At 42.0% G+C, this 17,371-nt stretch overlaps 1 protein-coding gene and 1 long non-coding RNA gene across 3 annotated transcripts in view; both read left to right on the top strand.

Annotated features, from left to right (window-relative positions):
* POLM (DNA polymerase mu) overlaps nt 1–7,858 on the top strand; it is a 60,782-nt gene extending 52,924 nt beyond the window's left edge. Inside the window, exon 13 of one of the 2 annotated variants that reach the window (XR_012691208.1) lies at nt 7,698–7,858. The gene's annotated coding sequence lies outside the window, so the exon portion shown is untranslated. Of the gene's footprint in view, nt 1–4,724; nt 4,741–7,697 lie in introns of those variants that run through there. The other variant, XR_012691209.1, reaches the window with a different exon arrangement.
* Nucleotides 7,859–16,601: 8,743 nt separating this feature from the next.
* On the top strand, nt 16,602–17,204 carry LOC142149881 (uncharacterized). Its single transcript, XR_012690899.1, has 3 exons — nt 16,602–16,680; nt 16,768–16,885; nt 17,096–17,204. It is a non-coding gene; the product is annotated as an uncharacterized LOC142149881 (long non-coding RNA).
* Nucleotides 17,205–17,371: the final 167 nt, after the last annotated feature.

The following is a 17,371-nucleotide window of genomic DNA, read 5'->3' on the forward strand; positions in this document are numbered from 1 at the left end:
TTTGGAGGATAAAGTAGGGAAAAATCAAGAACCACTTCCTCCTAATGCTGAAGCTGCAGCCACTAGTCATGACATAGACAATGAAATGGCATCAATGTCGTCTGCCAAGGCCGATGTCCAATCTCATAGTAGAGGGCATGTAAAATCCAAAAACCCAAAGTTCACAAAAATTAGCAAAAAAGAAAATTAAAATCATCTGAGGAGAAACGTAAACTTGCCAATATGCCATTTACGACACGGAGTGGCAAGGAACGGCTTAGGCCCTGGCCCGTGTTCATGACTAGTGGTTCAGCTTCACCCAAGGATCTAAGCCCTCCTCCTCACCCCCCTCTAAAAAATTTAAGAGAGTTAAGCTGTCATCAACAACACAGCAAACAACTCTGCCTTCTAAAGAGATGGCATCACAAATCCCCAAGGCGAGTCCAAGGGTGTTGGTGGTTGCGAAGCCTGACCTTCCCATCACTCTACGGGAAGAGGTGAATCCTTCCACCATTTGCAGCACGCCCTCTGCATATGCTGGAATGATCACCCACAGTCCAGTTACAGATTTGGCTAATGAAGGTGTGAATGTTGTACACCGGGAGGAGGATATTGATGTTGCATGGCGCTGAGGAGGAACTTGACGAGGTGGATGCTGATGTGGTTATCTTAAATGAGGCACCAGGGGGGGAAACAGTTGTTGTCCATGGGAAGAAAAAGCCCATCGTCATGCCTGGCCAGAAGACCAAGAAATCCACCTCTTCGGTCTGGAATTATTTCTATCCCAATCCGGACAACAAATGTATGGCCATATGTACCTTATGTAAAGCTCAAATAAGCAGAGGTAAGGATCTTGGCCACGTAGGGACATCCTCCCTTATACGTCACTGAATAACCTTCATAATTCAGTGTTTAGTTCAGGAACTGTGGCTAGGACCGTCAGCAGTCCAGGGACACCTAAATCCCTTGGTCCTGTTGTATCCACACCAGCAACACCCTCCTCGTCAATTTCCTCCTCGATCTCGATTGTAGATAGTCCTGCAGGCCATGTCACCGGCATGACTGAGTTCTCTTCAATCCGGGATTCTTCCGGAGGATCCTGCAGCGCTACGCCTACTACTGCCGCTGCTGCTGTTGCTGCTGGTAGTCGGTCATCTTCCCAGAGGGGAAGTCGTAAGAACGCTATGTCTTTCACTAAACAGTTGACCGTAAAACAGTTGTTTGCCATGAGCACGAAGTACGACAGTAGTCATCCTATGGCAAAGCGGATAACTGCGGCCGTAACAGCTATGTTGGTGTTAGACGTGCGTCCGGTGTCCGCCATAAGTGGAGTGGGATTTAGACGGTTGATGGAGGTATTGTGTCCCCGGTACCAAATCCCGTTGAGATTCCACTTCACTAGGCAGGCGATACCCGGGATGTACAGAGAAGTACGAAAAAGTGTCCTCAGTGCTCTGAAAAATGCGGTTGTACCCACTGTCCACTTAACCACGGACATGTGGACAAGTGGTTCAGGGCAAACTAAGGACTATATGACTGTGACAGCCCACTGGGTAGGTGCATCGCCTTCCGCAGCAACAGCAGCATCAGTAGCAGCATCTCCAAAACGCCTGCTCGTTCCAAGGCAGGCAACGTTGTGTATCACCAGTTTTAATAAGAGGCACAACGCAGCCTCTTAAAGAAACTGAGGGAAATAATCTCGCAGTGGCTTACCCCACTTACACTCTCCTGGGGATTTGGGGTGTCGGACAACGCCAGTAACATTGTGCGGGCATTACATATGGGCAATTTCCAGCATGTGCCATGTTTTGCTCACACAATAAATTTGGTGGTGCAGCATTACCTGAAGAGTGACAGGGGTGTGCAGGATATGCTTGCGGTGGCCCGCAAAATTGCTGGACACTTTCGGCATTCTGCCACTGCCTACCACAGACTCGAGCAACATCAAAAAAGCCTGAACCTGCCCTGCCATCACCTCAAACAAGAGGTTGTGACACGCCGGAACTCCACCCTCTATATGCTGCAGAGGATGGAGGAGCAGAAAAGGCCATTCAAGCCTACACAGCCACCTACAACATAGGCAAAGGAGTGGGGATGCGCCTGAGTCAAGCGCAGTGGAGACTGATTTCCGTGTTGTGCAAGGTTCTCCAGGTTCTCCAGCCGTTTGAACTTGCACACGAGAAGTCAGTTCCGACACTGCCAGCTTGAGTCAGGTGATTCCCCTGATCAGGCTGTTGCAGAAGCAGCTGGAGAAAGTGAGGGAGGAGCTGTTAAAGCATTGCGATTCCACAAAGCATGTAGCTCTTGTGGATGAAGCCCTTCGTACGCTTTGCCAGGATCCGAGGGTGGTCACTCTTTTAAAGTCAGAGGAATACATTCTGGCCACCGTGCTCGATCCTCGGTTTAAAGCGTATGTTGTGTCTCTGTTTCCGGCGAACACAAGTCTACAGCGGTGCAAAGACCTGCTGGTCAGGAGATTGTCCTCTGAAGAGGACCGTGACATGCCAACAGCTCCTCCTTCATTTTCTTCCACACCTGTGGCTGCGAGGAAACAGCTGAGATTTCATAAATGACCTGCTGGCGGGGATGCTGAGAACATCTGGTCCGGACTGAAGGACCTGCCAACCATTGCAGACATGTCTACTGTCGCTGCATTGGATGCTGTCACCATTAAAAAAATGGTGGAGGATTACTTTGCTGACACCATCCAAGTAGACATGTCAGACAGTCCTTATTCTTACTGGCAGGGGTTTGGAAGCCCCTGTACAAACTGGCTCTATTTTACCTGAGTTGTCCCCCCTCCAGTGTGTACTCCGAAAGAGTTTTTAGTGCAGCGGGGAACCTGGTCAGTGAGCGGTGAAGGAGGTTGCTTCCGCAAAACGTTGAGAAGATGATGTTCATAAAAATTAATTATCAATTCTTCAATCAAGACCAGCACTGGCCTCCAGAGACTACAGAGGGACCTGTGATTGTGGAGTCCAGCGGGGACGAATTGATAATGTGTGAGGATGAGGAAGTACACACTGAAGGGGGCAAGGAATCAGAGGATGAGGATGAGAACGACATCTTGCCTCAGTAGAGCCAGTTTAGTTTGTACAGGGAGAGATGAATAGCTTTTTTTGTGTGGGGGCCCAAACAAACCAATCATTTCAGCCACAGTTGTTTGGTAGGCCCTGTCGCTGAAATGATTGGTTTGTTAAAGTGTGCATGTCCTATTTCAACAACACAAGGGTGGGTGGGAGGGCCCAAGGACAATTCCATCTTGCACCTCTTTTTTTTCTTTGCCAGCTCGTTTTGTGGGGGTCCAAACAAACCAATCATTTCAGGCACAGTTTTGTAGGCCCTGTGGCTGAAATGATTGGTTTGTTAAAGTGCGCATGTCCTATTTCAACAACCTAAGGGTGGGTGGGAGTTCCCAAGGACAATTCCATCTTGCACCTCTTTTTTTGGCATTGTGTGCTCTTTGGGGCCTAGTTTTTCAAACTGCCATCCTGTCTGCCACTGCAGTGCCACTACTAGATGGGTCACGTGTTTGTGCCGCCCACTTGTGTCGCTTAGCTTAGACATCCAGCTACCTCGGTGCAACCTTTTGGCCTAAAAACAATATTGTGAGGTGTGAGGTGTTCAGAATAGACTGGAAATTAGTGGAAATGATTGTTATTGAGGTTAATAATAGCGTAGAAGTGAGAAAAAAACAAAAAACTGTTTTTTAGCACTTTTTATGCTCTTTTAAAAAAAAATCAGAACCCAAAACCCTAAATCAGAACCAAAACCTTGAGTGGGGTGTTTTGGCAAAACAAATCAGAACCCAAAACCTCAAGCTAATCAGAACCCAAAACACTAAAAGTGGCCGGTGCACACCCCTAGAATGTATATGACAAATACTGGGCCACACAGCAACCTTGGTGCATATTATTATACTTAGGCTGTGTGCACACTATAGAATTTTCCTACTTGTGTTGTAAAGTACGTACCTTGCTGTAACACCAATGAATTCAGGTAAAATGTTTGTGGTACGCGTTCGTATGCTACGAAAAGTTCAGGGCAAATTATTTCTGTCACATCTGCAAACACGTGGTTATTATACGCCAATGAATGCTCATCCACAATGCTCCACTCTGCATCTGTAACTGCTGTGATTGGTCCATACCAACTGTAACTCCAATGTCTGCGTCTATAAAATTATAGAGTAGCCCGTCTGGCTGCGGCGGTACAAGAGAAGATGGCAGATGAGAAACAGGTGCAGAAGAAGAGTGACAGAAGTGATAGAGGAGTGGAGGGGGATGGAGAAGAAGGAACGCAATTGGCGGACATTAAAATAGAAAAGACAATGAGTCCAAGGGCGATACAGATGATGGTGATAGTGCTGGACCAGCACAACTATGACTGTCAAAAGTGAAAATACCGAAAAGTTACCGTATTTCCCCATGTATAAGACGCACCTTTTTCCCCAAAATTTTGGGTCTAATAACTGGGTGCGTCTTATACAGGGGTAGTAGCACTTACCCTGTCAGATGACTCCTCTGTCCGGTAGAGTCTTCTCTCCGTCTGATCCTGATGCTGGAAACCCGATTAAGGTCCTCTCTGCGATGTCCGGATGTCCTTTCAGGACCTTGACAAGGTCCTGAAAGGCATTCTTTCAGGACCTTGAGGTCCTGAAAGGATTGTCAAGGTCCTGAAAGGACATCCGGACATCGCAGAGAGTCCGGACATTAAACATAATTAAATACTTGTCCTTTCTTCAGATAGATACCGTTGTCATATCTGATGAAAGTTCGGAAGAAGAGAAGGATGCAACATGCACTAATATTAATAGTACTTCCGGTAATGGAAAAGGTGTGGTCGAGAAGATGGAAAAGCTGAATGAATATTTTAAAGAATTAAGGGCTAACATCAATGATATTAAGAAAAAGTTCCACAAACTGGAAAAAAATTACCTGAAATTGTTTCAAATATATGAGAAAGTAATATTAGAGTGCAGTAGTGTTCAACGGTAAATATATTAGTAAATAAAGAAATTCTGCTATTTCTTTGTTTTCTTGTTTGAAAATAAATGATCTTGATTACACATTAGTGGTTTATTTGGTGCACCTGCAAGAAAGATAGACTTCAAATAAAGGGAAAACCAATTAACGTTCACTACATATCTATGATGTTTGGAAGACACACAGGGTGGATATAGGTGAAAAATTACCCAAGGTGACATATGCAATACACAGCTCTGTTCTATTGGTCTAGACAGGGTGGACATCTGTGTCTAATAATGCTAGGAGACATATGCAATACACATCTATGTAAATTGCTTCATACCATTACTTTAAAAAAAGTTCTATGCACATAGAGGTTTTAATGGCCATAATATGTACAATCATTACACATAAATATAAGGCTGGTATGCCTTTGTATTTTAAAAATAATCGCATAAATGAAATCAAATACATGGACACGTCACATCAGGAAGTAAATGATACTTTAATGAGAATATGTATTTTCACATGTAACAATAAATTTTGTATTCTCGGCCTTTTGGCTAAGATCAAGTGTAGTTGTGGCAGAGCTGCACTTGGTCCTCTGACCAGGGGCTGGGATTGCTGCTTTGAAAGCCTGGGACAAATGTGCCTCCGGGAGTGGCGACCCCGGGGGTGCCATAAATCACTGGTCATAGCACCTTAAACACGTGATTAGATTGGCACCCATGCACTTTTGACCACTTTCTTTTAAGCACTCGCTCTATTCTTTGCCCCGGCCTTATGGCTGGGCGAGAAAATTTTTATACCAAGCCCAGCCATTAGGCTGGGGCCGTACCCACTCGGCACTATTTATTTTTCTTCACGTTTGTCACTTTTTCTTTTGTGTTCACGTTTCCGGATTTTATTGGGTACGGGTAGGTCCTTTTGGGCTCCTGTCCCCGAGACGATCTAGGGGAGGTTGTGTGGCCCTTAGGCTCCAGCCTCCCTGAACACCCACGTAGGTCCTCCCCTTAGGGGGTGGACTAGTTGTTGAGCCCTGGGTAAAGCTTCGGTGGATCCCAGGGGCTAAAGGGACCCCCCTAGCCTCGCAGCGAAGGGGGTCTGAAGACCCTTGCCCCCTAAGGGACCTTTTTGGTTCCGGGGGTCGGGGACCAGGGCCCTTTCTTTTTAAAGAAGGGGCCAGTACCGTACCCCTTGTGCACTTTTTTATGGTTTTACACCTTTTTTGGGCACTTTGGGTTTTTGATTGCACGTTCCCAGGCTTTCAATAAAAAAAAAAAAAAAACAATAAATTTTGTATACACTTGGATACAGGAACACATAAATGTCATATGGAGCATGTAAAACAAGTTTATTATAGCTTTTCCATTAAAAGCACATTATTCCCATTCCACTGACATTCTGACACCGCATGGCGTGGCAGAGGTAGAGACAACATCATACATTTACATATACATGCCCAGAAAGGAGTCGCTGATTACGGAACTATCTGCAGTTGGTCAAGAAATTGTCTGTGATTCCCTACACACTGCAGGATCGGAAGAGGGAAGGGGCGGGCACTGTATCTGAGTACAGTAAGGGCGTCATGCAAATGTTGTTCTTGCAGAGACGCACATACGCCTGTTAGCAAATAGACGCTGATGATGACGACTTAGCGCATATGCTGCCATTGCAGTGTCAGACTCATTTCAAGATGTATTTCACTCTGCGCATGGGCAAAAATACGCTATGTTTGTTTGTGCTTATTTTTAAGAGTAATTTACACCCATTTTGGGATCAAATCTAAATCAACCCCAGTGTGTGTTTACCTTTTGATTATATCTTTTTCTCTGATGTTTTTATGTGTTGTATTGAGACAATGAAATAGACAATAAATGATTTCAATATCAATTCACACCTAATACACCTAAAATGAAACGCAGTGGAAATAAGTAAATTACTAATATAAATGTAGTATCATGCAGCTCTATAAAGAACTCTATAAAGAACTTAATTCTAACTTGATTTTATTGTATGTATTTAGATAAAGAATACAATTGTACTGAATATACATAAGGCATAATAATAAATAGTAGTTGATCATACAAGCAACACCAGAGAGCAATGTAAATTATTCTGCATAACCTTAGTAAATAGAATAATCCCTAAGGCCCTGAAACTTGCATCCAGAATTACTCTGACTAAAGTCTATTCTATGTGTAATGATGTTTATAAGTCCTCTGGTGTTTTAGTATTTTAGCTGTGATGGCTCCACTAGGAACAGGTCATAATTCATCTATGAGAGGTTTGGTTTTACCATTGGTCTCAGTGGTGGAAGGGGGCTGGTATACGGTGGTACATTATATATGGTGGTACGTCATATATGGTGGTATGTCATATATGGTGGTACGTCATATACGGTGGTACGTCATATACGGTGGTACGTCATATACGGTGGTACGTCATATACGGGGGTACGTCATATACGGTGGTACGTCATATACGGTGGTACGTCATATACGGGGGTACGTCATATACGGTGGTACGTCATATACGGTGGTACGTCATATACGGTGGTACGTCATATACGGTGGTACGTCATATACGGGGGTACGTCATATACGGTGGTACGTCATATACGGGGGTACGTCATATACGGGGGTACGTCATATACGGTGGTACGTCATATACGGTGGTACGTCACACCACCACTTCTACTGCTTTTATTGTAAAACTATCACAGTCCATTCTCTTATATTCCCATTACAGTTTCCATACCGCCACTTCTAAATGTCCACTTTGACAGCAGATTGGTCTGCCATAGAAGAAAGAAGAGGAGAAGGTAAAAGAAGGAAGAAGACCCCTAAGGATTTAGGAGTACAATAAATTGTAAAGTGAAGGAGTGTATGTTTAAAATACTAGATTGTTCATACAGTATGTGTATTTTGTAGCACTTTATAATGTAGCCCTACAGGTCCAAGGGGGCCCTGGACACAAGGACATGCTGGCTCCTGTGATCCTACAAGTATGCTCTGGCAGCCATGGGTATGCTGGCACTTGCAGTTCTATGGCTGCCGAGGCTGGAGAAAGCCGCAGACACGTTTGCAGCCAGGACAAAAAGCTCCTGGCTTTTGGTAACACCCTCATTCTTTGAGGATACCGATATAACTCAAGGAACCCGGGGCTCACTGTGGTTCTCAGTCATGTCTGTAGTAATAGATGCTGCTATTTACTTGCCAGAGAGCTAGTTCTACGTGTTTCAACTGGCTTTATTAATGAGTTGCCTTTTAAGTGGTGTATCTAATTGCTACTATAAGCCTTTGTGTGACTCATTAATAACCTTAGCTATGTTTTCATAGTAGACTCATAAATCAGACATACCTAGGGAAAGATCAAAATGGGAGAAATCCCTCCGCTGGGGCAACAAGAAAATCACTGTGACCTCACTTTACACTACACTAGTGGAAGGCCAGGAAAAAAGAGCACTTAACACACATTACTAATTGAGAATAAAGAATTATCGACTTAATTAACAATCCATGAACGGAATATTATAGCAAAAGACATTAGCGGCAACCCCAGAGGTGCCCCTCTTAGATGTTACACAAAATATATATGAGGGGACTATATATATATATTTATACAAGTTAACCCGTGCATGATACTCATGCATTCTAGTCAAATCAAGCTACTTAAGGTCTTAAAAAGGTTCTTGTCATGCATTTGGACCTAGCCCAGGCCTCCTCAGGGGAAGAGCGTTAGTTCCTGACGCAAGCGGCCTTTTTAATGTGTGTTCATGAGGTAAAATTACCTCACGAAAATGAGTTTGACCCCTCAACTCGTAAATTTAGCCTTTACTACCCCTCCCACGGGGGGAAGGGGGGATGATGGAAGTTAACTGACTTGACTATTCTAATTTTTTTGTCAAATAATGTCAGTATACCAAATTTCAGGTCAATTGGATGAGCCCTTTCTGAGAAAATAGTTTTTTCCACACACACACACTAACGCAAGCCTCTACACATGTGTGTTCATGAGGTAAAATTACCTCACGAAAATGAGTTTGAGCCCTACCAAATTTCAGCCCTTTTTGAATTTTTTTCCCCACACACACTAAGAATTTAGTAGGTCAGTGAATAACTCTGCCCAGCAGGTGGCGCTGCAACTTGTTTTTTTTTCCACACACACACAGACAGACAGACGCCACTAAGCATTTATATATTAGATAAATATTCATCATAACAAAAATAAGTAAGATGACAGATTTACAGATACCATTCGGCCCCATGATTGTTTTGTGTAATGTACTTCCCACAAATTTGTCTGGAGGAAAATATGTCAAAATATTGGTGACCTATCTGCTGAATGCAGCCAGAGGCTGTATACCACTTACGTGGAACAAGGTGTAACACCAATGATCACCGTGAGTGTTAACTTGAAGCAGCATCCACTGTGATAATGGAGAAGACTTTACACATGGCATCCATCCGGTTGCACACATTCATTTAATATCATCTGAAGCCCTTGGCATATTCCGAGCCAAAACCTAAACCAAAAGAACCAAACAATCAATTAAATAATAAAAAGAATAAATCATTCATTTTGATCACTTTCACCAAATATCATTAAGTGAGAACTACCTCTTAAAGATAACAATGTTTTTGTATTTTTTACCCCTTTTGTTCCTTTCTACCTCTTCCCTTCTTTCCGCATGATGTTTATAATGCATCCTACCAAACGATAATAACTGTGCAAATGCCGCACACAGAGCTGAATAATTGAATCTAGAATTGTATAAATAGAAAACAGGACGCTGTTAAGTTGATGTAAACAATTTATTGTTTCTTCTACACAAAGGCAGATGATATATTTGTATATACTTTAACAATTATTTTTTGGAAAACCAATAAAGAATTAATATTTGTATTTTTGTTGACACAATGATCACATTTTTGGACTACTCTGTCATCTATTAGACTATGCTTTTTATATGCTGGTCGTTTAATTTTCAGTCTCCAGTCTGGTTCCTGTCTACTTTGGGGCACATGTTCCTCTGTCTTGGAGTATTTCTGCCTTGTGCAGTCTTATGCATCACTTTGATCCTTATTGATTCGTTAGTTCAGGTGAATGCTGTTGACATGTATGCACTTTTGGGTTATTGGCGTTCAGAACAGAACAATCTGTCTTTCTATAGATCTTTACAGGAGCAGCAAATATCTTTGTAAGAAATAATCACTGGTTTACATTTTGTCTCATTTTTATCTCTTGCTTAAACGGACTAAAATGTTATCTCTTGATTATACGGATTAACAGTTCACACACATCAGCTTTGAAATGGTTAACATGCTAAAGTAATATTGTTCATAAAAGGCTAATGGATTTGTTATAGAACAAAATTTATTCAATTTTAGATTTAACACACAAAGGTACAAGGAATTTGGATATAATAAAACAAAGAACATATAATCAATGACATACAAATAAAAAATGCAATACACTCATAAATCAAATGGGATGAAATTACAGAAAATAAACACTTATGTATCATAAACTGTATGCCTTGGAAAAGGCAGAATGAAAACAGGCAGTCCTTTAATTAGATTGAGTCCTCAAGAGCTGACAATTTGCTCTCTCATACACAGAACATTTAAATATTTTTCATTGGGAATGTATTCAGAACATACTAATGTTGGGGAAGAAATGTCCCCTGATTGTAAATTATAGTTTGTCCAAACGTAATCCAAAATCTTTGACCTTCCATAACTTTTCTTGGATATGTCACAAAGACATAACTCGATAAACTGGCCATAGCCTCCTGCACATTTACATATCAAATATGATGGAATTATAACATTCTTAAGTATAATTCCAAAAGGTATGTGCAAATGGTGGTTCCTATGTACAGTGGCTAGTTATACTTTGCACACCTTATTCTTTTTCTGCCCCTAAGTATAAAGTGACATCCTGGTTTCTCAAAACATGAATTATAAGGAAATATACTTTGCAGTTAATGTTTTCTATATATACATAAGTAGTTGATGTCTTCTGGGTTTGCCTAAAAGTTTCTCTGGCTACCCAGTAAATGGTTTTCACTAGTTTCCACTTGAGTAATTAAATAACAATTTCCAAGCTAGTGATTTACTTGTGTGTACAATACCTTTATTAGACAGTGGGCTCTCTGAGGAGCTTTACCTAATTACCTCCCCATGGGCTTACTGACCAAATGTTTTTTTAAACAATTTTGTCTGAGGGTAAACCACGTACCTTAATATCTATTGATTTCATATTTTATTTGTGCCCCCAGGACAATATGTAACATAATGTTGAAAAGAATCTTATTTATTATTAAGCAGTTATGGTCTTTACTTCTAACTCATAACATATCTATGGTACAACTGGGCAACGGTTATGTTAGCCGGCGCTCTTTCATGTGGAAGGGGGGACACCTATATTTGCCAGACTGTCCTATTTTCCAGGGGCAGTGCAGGGATTTAAATATTTGTCTTGTGAAATGTCCCTGTTTTCATCACTGACCAACTGTCCAATATAATTACTCTTTTTTCCATGATTGATGTCTTTTTTATAATCTATCCTTATTCTGTAGGCTTTATATGTTATTATTTATTCAAGAGGAATATTTAAAATGTATAAAAATATATTAGCATTTAAATCAGAAAACATAACATGTTGCTGATTGTATTGCTCCTTCCAAGAATTATAAAGATCAAGGGCTAAAATGCATTCTGAGAAGCCCTTCTTATATGGACTTTCACAGCTATATATTTATTCTGAATCATGTGCAGACCAAACCAGAAATATTTTATTTTCAGCCATCTTTTGACCAGATAAGAGGCTTTCTCTATTTGCTCCATAGACATAAGAATGGGGACAAAGGCTCAACAAGCAATTGCTCTCACTGCCTACAGCCTAAGGCTGGGTACACACTTCTGGGATTTCAGCCAAGTATCAGGCCAGTCACATGATAAACAACCGTTCCGATATTGCATTAGTGTGTATGCTCCAATGATGAACTATTATCTTTCCAAAGCACATTGTATTGTTTCATTTGATTTTTAAACTGAAAATTTCGTTCAACAATGGAACGATGTCATGCCAATTCTGCAGTGTGTTTGCACTCATGACCGGCAGTGTCCATAGACCTTTTTTGGAATCCGCAGAGTCACAATCTTTTTAACCAATTGTTGTGACAGATGAAGAGCACAGATCTGAAGGTAAATTGTTTAAAATGTTGATTGGGATTTTTTTTTCTTCAGTTGTTTGTAAATTCGTTATGGATATCGCATCGGGAGAAATTTTGTATAGTGTGCACCCAGCCTAAGACTAACGTCACTGTGGTGTAGGAGACCAGAAGGAGAGTAGCTAGAAGTGATATGGTTTGTAAGATAACCTGAGGCAATTGAGTAAAGACTTGCAAAATAAATTAGTTTTAATTTTGCTGCTTCATTATAAAAATTACAAAAGTAAGGCTGGGTACACACTACAAAAACTTTCGACAAATTTGTTATCACTAATGATTTTACAAACGACAGAAGTGCCAATCAGTCTGCTGATACATGCGTACACACTATACCAGTGGTTCCCAATCTTTGTGCCTAGGCTCTCGGGTGGCTCGGCGATCTCACAAGGGTGCCTCGGCCAGGGCCAGTGGTAAGCAAGGCGGGGGACTACTTGGTAATTATTTTGGCTTAGTGATGCCTTGAAAATATTATGGAGGAACTAAGGGTGCCTTGAACTGAAAAGGTTTGGAATCCACTGCACTATACACAATTTACTTTCAGATCTGTGCTTCTCATCTGGTCTTATAGACGATTAGAGAATGACAGTACAATAGTCACTCGTTCATTCCTATCACGCTAATTAAGCACCTTGTTACAGCTATCCACATGTCATTACAAATTTATTTAGCTTTAGTGACTCTAAAACAAAATATTCAGTCTCAGAACGAATGGACAAATTATTCCATCTACAGCACTCTCTACATCTATTCAACGGGACATGTTAATTGCCGGCATCAGCTGAAAAGATCATGACTCTGTAAACTCTATGGAGATCCTGATTTTGAGTCTATACCAAATATACCGATGATCGTTGATTTGGAACGACTGTCAATCATCATGTAAGTGTACACACTACTGCGATATCGGGCCGAAAAGTCGGTTTACGGATGTTTGGCTTAATAATCAGCTGAAAAACCTGTAGTGTGTACCCAGCCTAAAACACTGAGGCTTGGAAGGCCAGTAAGATGAAGGTCACAGTGGTCAAAACAAGATTAAGAGCTTTGATGATCATTTTTACACAACAAACTAGGGATGGATTTAATCAATGTGGCAAAGATATATCTGTGGATTGTAGTGCTTGAAAAAAAAGGAGAGAAATTAAGTTAACCGTGAAACACAAATATCCAACTACTCTGGGGTTGGGAAGGATAAGAATACGTAGAGAGAGTTGGCATTTGAAACAAAATGAGATGAAATGAAGCTTTACAACTTGTCCAGACAAGCAGTTTGTTAGACTTTGCTTACACCACATTCAGGATGGATGTAATCACACTGCACTGAAAATTCTGTAGGCATTGTGATGATTGAACCTAGTGATTGCACACAAGAGGTAGCAGGATCCACCAGTCAAGGCAAAGTGCTACAAGTCTTCTGTTGCTTCAGTCTTATTTGCAGTTTCAGATAGATGTAGCGGTTGGCAAGCACAAAGAGGGATGGGGAAAGGGATATGAATGCAGCTACTACCTCACAGGGAGATTTGCCTATGATCTCCAATAGTAACAACGCGTTGGGCCCAATCAAAAGAATACACGTAAAAGTCCACGCCCCCTCTGACGCCGCAGAGTTTCCCCGGGTGTTCTGAAGCCCGGTTTATTCGATCGTGGCTGCGACACTGAAGCCGGACACTGCCGTATGGTCGAAGAGATAAAGGGGACTTTCGATCATCTAAAGATACCTTTCTATGAACGGTTTTTAATGCTAAATGTGAGTGTTCAAATTTATGTTTTTAATTTAATAAATAGAAAACGGTATTACACCACGACTTTTCTTTCTGTTCTCTCCCATTTATATACAAATCTCGGTGAGGAGAAGTAAAAGAAGTACTACTAGAGGGAAGTAGGAATATATCGTGGTGGTGCTTTTGGAGTAAGGGGACACATTTTTTGAACATTCTATGGAAAAGATATTCATAACTTTTATGGAAGTTTATTACTCGAGACATTGATATATGTGGAAGAATAAGATCCTTTAGTGCACTATATCTATTTGGGACTGACATTGTTTGACACATACAGTGGTACCATTAATCCTTGTGTGTACACTACCCTCCCTTTTTTGCACCCACCTTTCTTATTTGCAGTTTCCTCTGCCTCCCCCATTGGATTCCCCCCAAAGATCACAAACAGTGAATAAAATAGGTGCAGATAGCGTTATCTGTAAGAGTTCTGTGGCTCCAGGCTCAGAGTACATGTGAATCATAAGGTCTATAGAGCATGAGGTAACATATGCTTAGCCCAGTAATTTTAGGAGTAGGCCTGCGATATTGAATACCAGCGGAGGAATTTGCATGGTGTGCAGCAGATGTATAGCAATATAATTTTTGTATGTATCTGACAGCAGCACTAATGATGGATTACATCATTGTTCTACTCTGATTTCTAGGACCAGCACCAGATCTTGAAGGGGCGATTCTGAAATTGTTTGTCCCCTTAAAAAATAAATGTATTAACCAGGTACACTGAACCAATGCTCTTGTTCTCCATGCTGTGTGTAACTCATACTCTTGTTTAGAGCTAGGAATATATCCATGATGACTTTTGCAGCTTACAAAACCATATTGTGCTTCTAGGGTGGTGATGGTGGGATGGGTGTGGGGATATTAGGGGAGTTTAATGTGTCTGGACAGTATTCTCCTGCATGAAAAAAAATACATTTACACCACTTGCATCACATTTACACCCTTTAGCTGGATTTTCTCCACTTACTGTTTGAAATATTACAAATGTATACTATGGTTATGTCCAGAGATCACGGTACTGTGGAGATGGGGGTAAAACACACCTATGTCAAGACTGCATGTGGCTCATCTCTTCTCTGCCTGTGATGTGAGTGTGTGTTGTCTTCTGTGTTTGCAGTGGCTGTGAAGCAATAGGGGTAGTAAAGGTAACAACTGTACTGGGGTAAAGGGACTGTGAGGGTGGGGATGTGACCCCAATATACTACGTGGTCTCAGGGCTGGCTGTTTCTTTCATACTCTTTGTGACAGTGGGGGCAGCTGGATGGCCTGGAAGCTTTCTAAATCATAATTACGACCTAGAAGTTCTACTATGCCCGAATTGCAAGTGTGTTTTAGTCGCACAAGTCCAAACTCACACAGAGTGGTTTTTACATCCCTCCCCCTTCTTAAATCCGGGACATGAGTCTGTTTGTCCTACTGCTGGACAAGCAGCAGGGCCAGCTGGGTAGAATGAATAGGATTTGGCTCCTCTTGACGGGATAGTTAATCGACATTCCCATGTTGGCTGCCCTTTTTGTTGGAAATGGAAAAGTTAAAACATTTGCAGAGCTAGAATCCATTATAGCAGCCATCCATTGTCTCCAGCAGTCTGGTTGAGCCAACTGAGAAGATTATGGTCAGTAACAACCAAGAACTCTCAGTTATACCACTTTCATACTGTCGCCCCGGCAATATCCCGGGTTTTTCAAGCCGGATTTTTGCCGGGGCTCTGAGCGTCCCAGCTCAGAAACACCATTCATACTGCACCTCGGACCCGGGAATTTCCCGGGTTGACCCCATTCATACTGCACAAGTCTGTGCCCTGGCAATTTGTGGGAGTCATCACCAGAGCAGTTTTCATTGGCTGAAAAAAGGTGATGTCATTGAAAGGTGACTGGTTTGTTGACACATAAAGATGATGCAAAAGTGGGTGGTGATTGTTTACCACATTACTTTTCATCATGGCCGACGACTCACTTTTGTGTAGCCCAGAGTTCATGTTTACTAGTGTGTTTTTGCTGTTTTATGCAGCAAATGAGAGTTTGCTGCAGCTGCTGACACTGTGCACTCTTGCACAGTCCTAGTTCAGGAGGAGGAAGGCGAAGTTTATGGCACAACAGAAGAAAACTCGGTGTCTGTATATGTGCAGGAGGAGAGCTTTTCTCAGGGCCAGCATTGCCTCAATTTTGAGATTCAGTGCTGCCAGTAACCGAACCATGCGTGCCAGAGAGCGTAGCCACGAAGAAGCTTTCTGGTCTACTGTGGAAGCGTTTGAGGAACAGCAGTGGATGCAACACTTCAGAATGTCACGTTGGACATTTAACTATGTGCTGGACCTTATTACCCCAGCACTTTCCAGGAAGGCCACTAACTTTGGGAAACCTATTCCACCATGTAGGCGCCTTTCTATTGTGTTGTGGTGGTATGTTACCCCTTGAGAATACCGGACAATCTCCTGCTTGTTTGGAGTGGGGATATCCACGGTGTGCACTCTAGTGCATGAAGTCACCACGGCATTGCTGGAAGCCCTGTATCATCGCTTCATCTCCTTACCGCAAGGTCAGCGCCTGGATGATACAATTGCAGGATTCCTGAAGCGTGGGTTTCCACAGTGTGCTGGAGCCATAGACGAGACACACATCCCCATCATTGCCCCCACAGACAACCATGCGGATTACTACAACCGCAAAGGCTGGCATTCCATCATTCTGCAGGCTGTGGTTGACCACAACTATTGGTAAGCATTTTTTATGTTTTTTTTAATGTACTGTGCCATGTGTAATGCGTATTGTAAAACATTGCTATATGTATTTTTTTATGTCAGTTTCACAGATGTTTTCATCGGGTGGCCTGGACGTTCCCATGACGCCAGAGTTCTAGCAAATTCAGACCTTTACCAAATTGCTGAGGAAAGACAAGATGGCTGGCTGTTCCCTAGAGAGGTAAATATAGGTGTAATGTTGTATGATGTTTTTGTAATTGAAGCTTATATACTATTGTTTGCTATCAATATTGTATGTATTTACTGCCCCTTTTTATACATAGATGTACCACTTGCAAAATGCATTTTCACCATATAGTACCAAGTGTACTGCGTTATGTGACCAATATTTTTAACATGGTGACGTGAAACTGCATGTTTTTATTTACAGAAATCTACGTTTGTTGATGGTGTGGAGATACCGGTACACATCATTGGGGATGCTGCTTACCCTTTGAGGCGCTGGCTGATGAAGTAGTTCACTCAGCAACATCACCTGTCTCAGGAACAGATCCGGTTTACACATACCCTCAGCTCGGCTCGGATGGTGGTGGAAAATGCCTTTGGGCGCTTGAAAGGACGTTGGCGCTGCCTATTGTTGCTGCTTGCTGTATTTTACATAACATTTGTGAAATACAAAAAGAGCAATTTCTACCTGAGTGGAATG

This window comes from Mixophyes fleayi, chromosome 4 (genome assembly GCF_038048845.1).
Source record: "Mixophyes fleayi isolate aMixFle1 chromosome 4, aMixFle1.hap1, whole genome shotgun sequence".
In the NCBI taxonomy this organism is placed as follows: Eukaryota; Metazoa; Chordata; class Amphibia; order Anura; family Limnodynastidae; genus Mixophyes; species Mixophyes fleayi.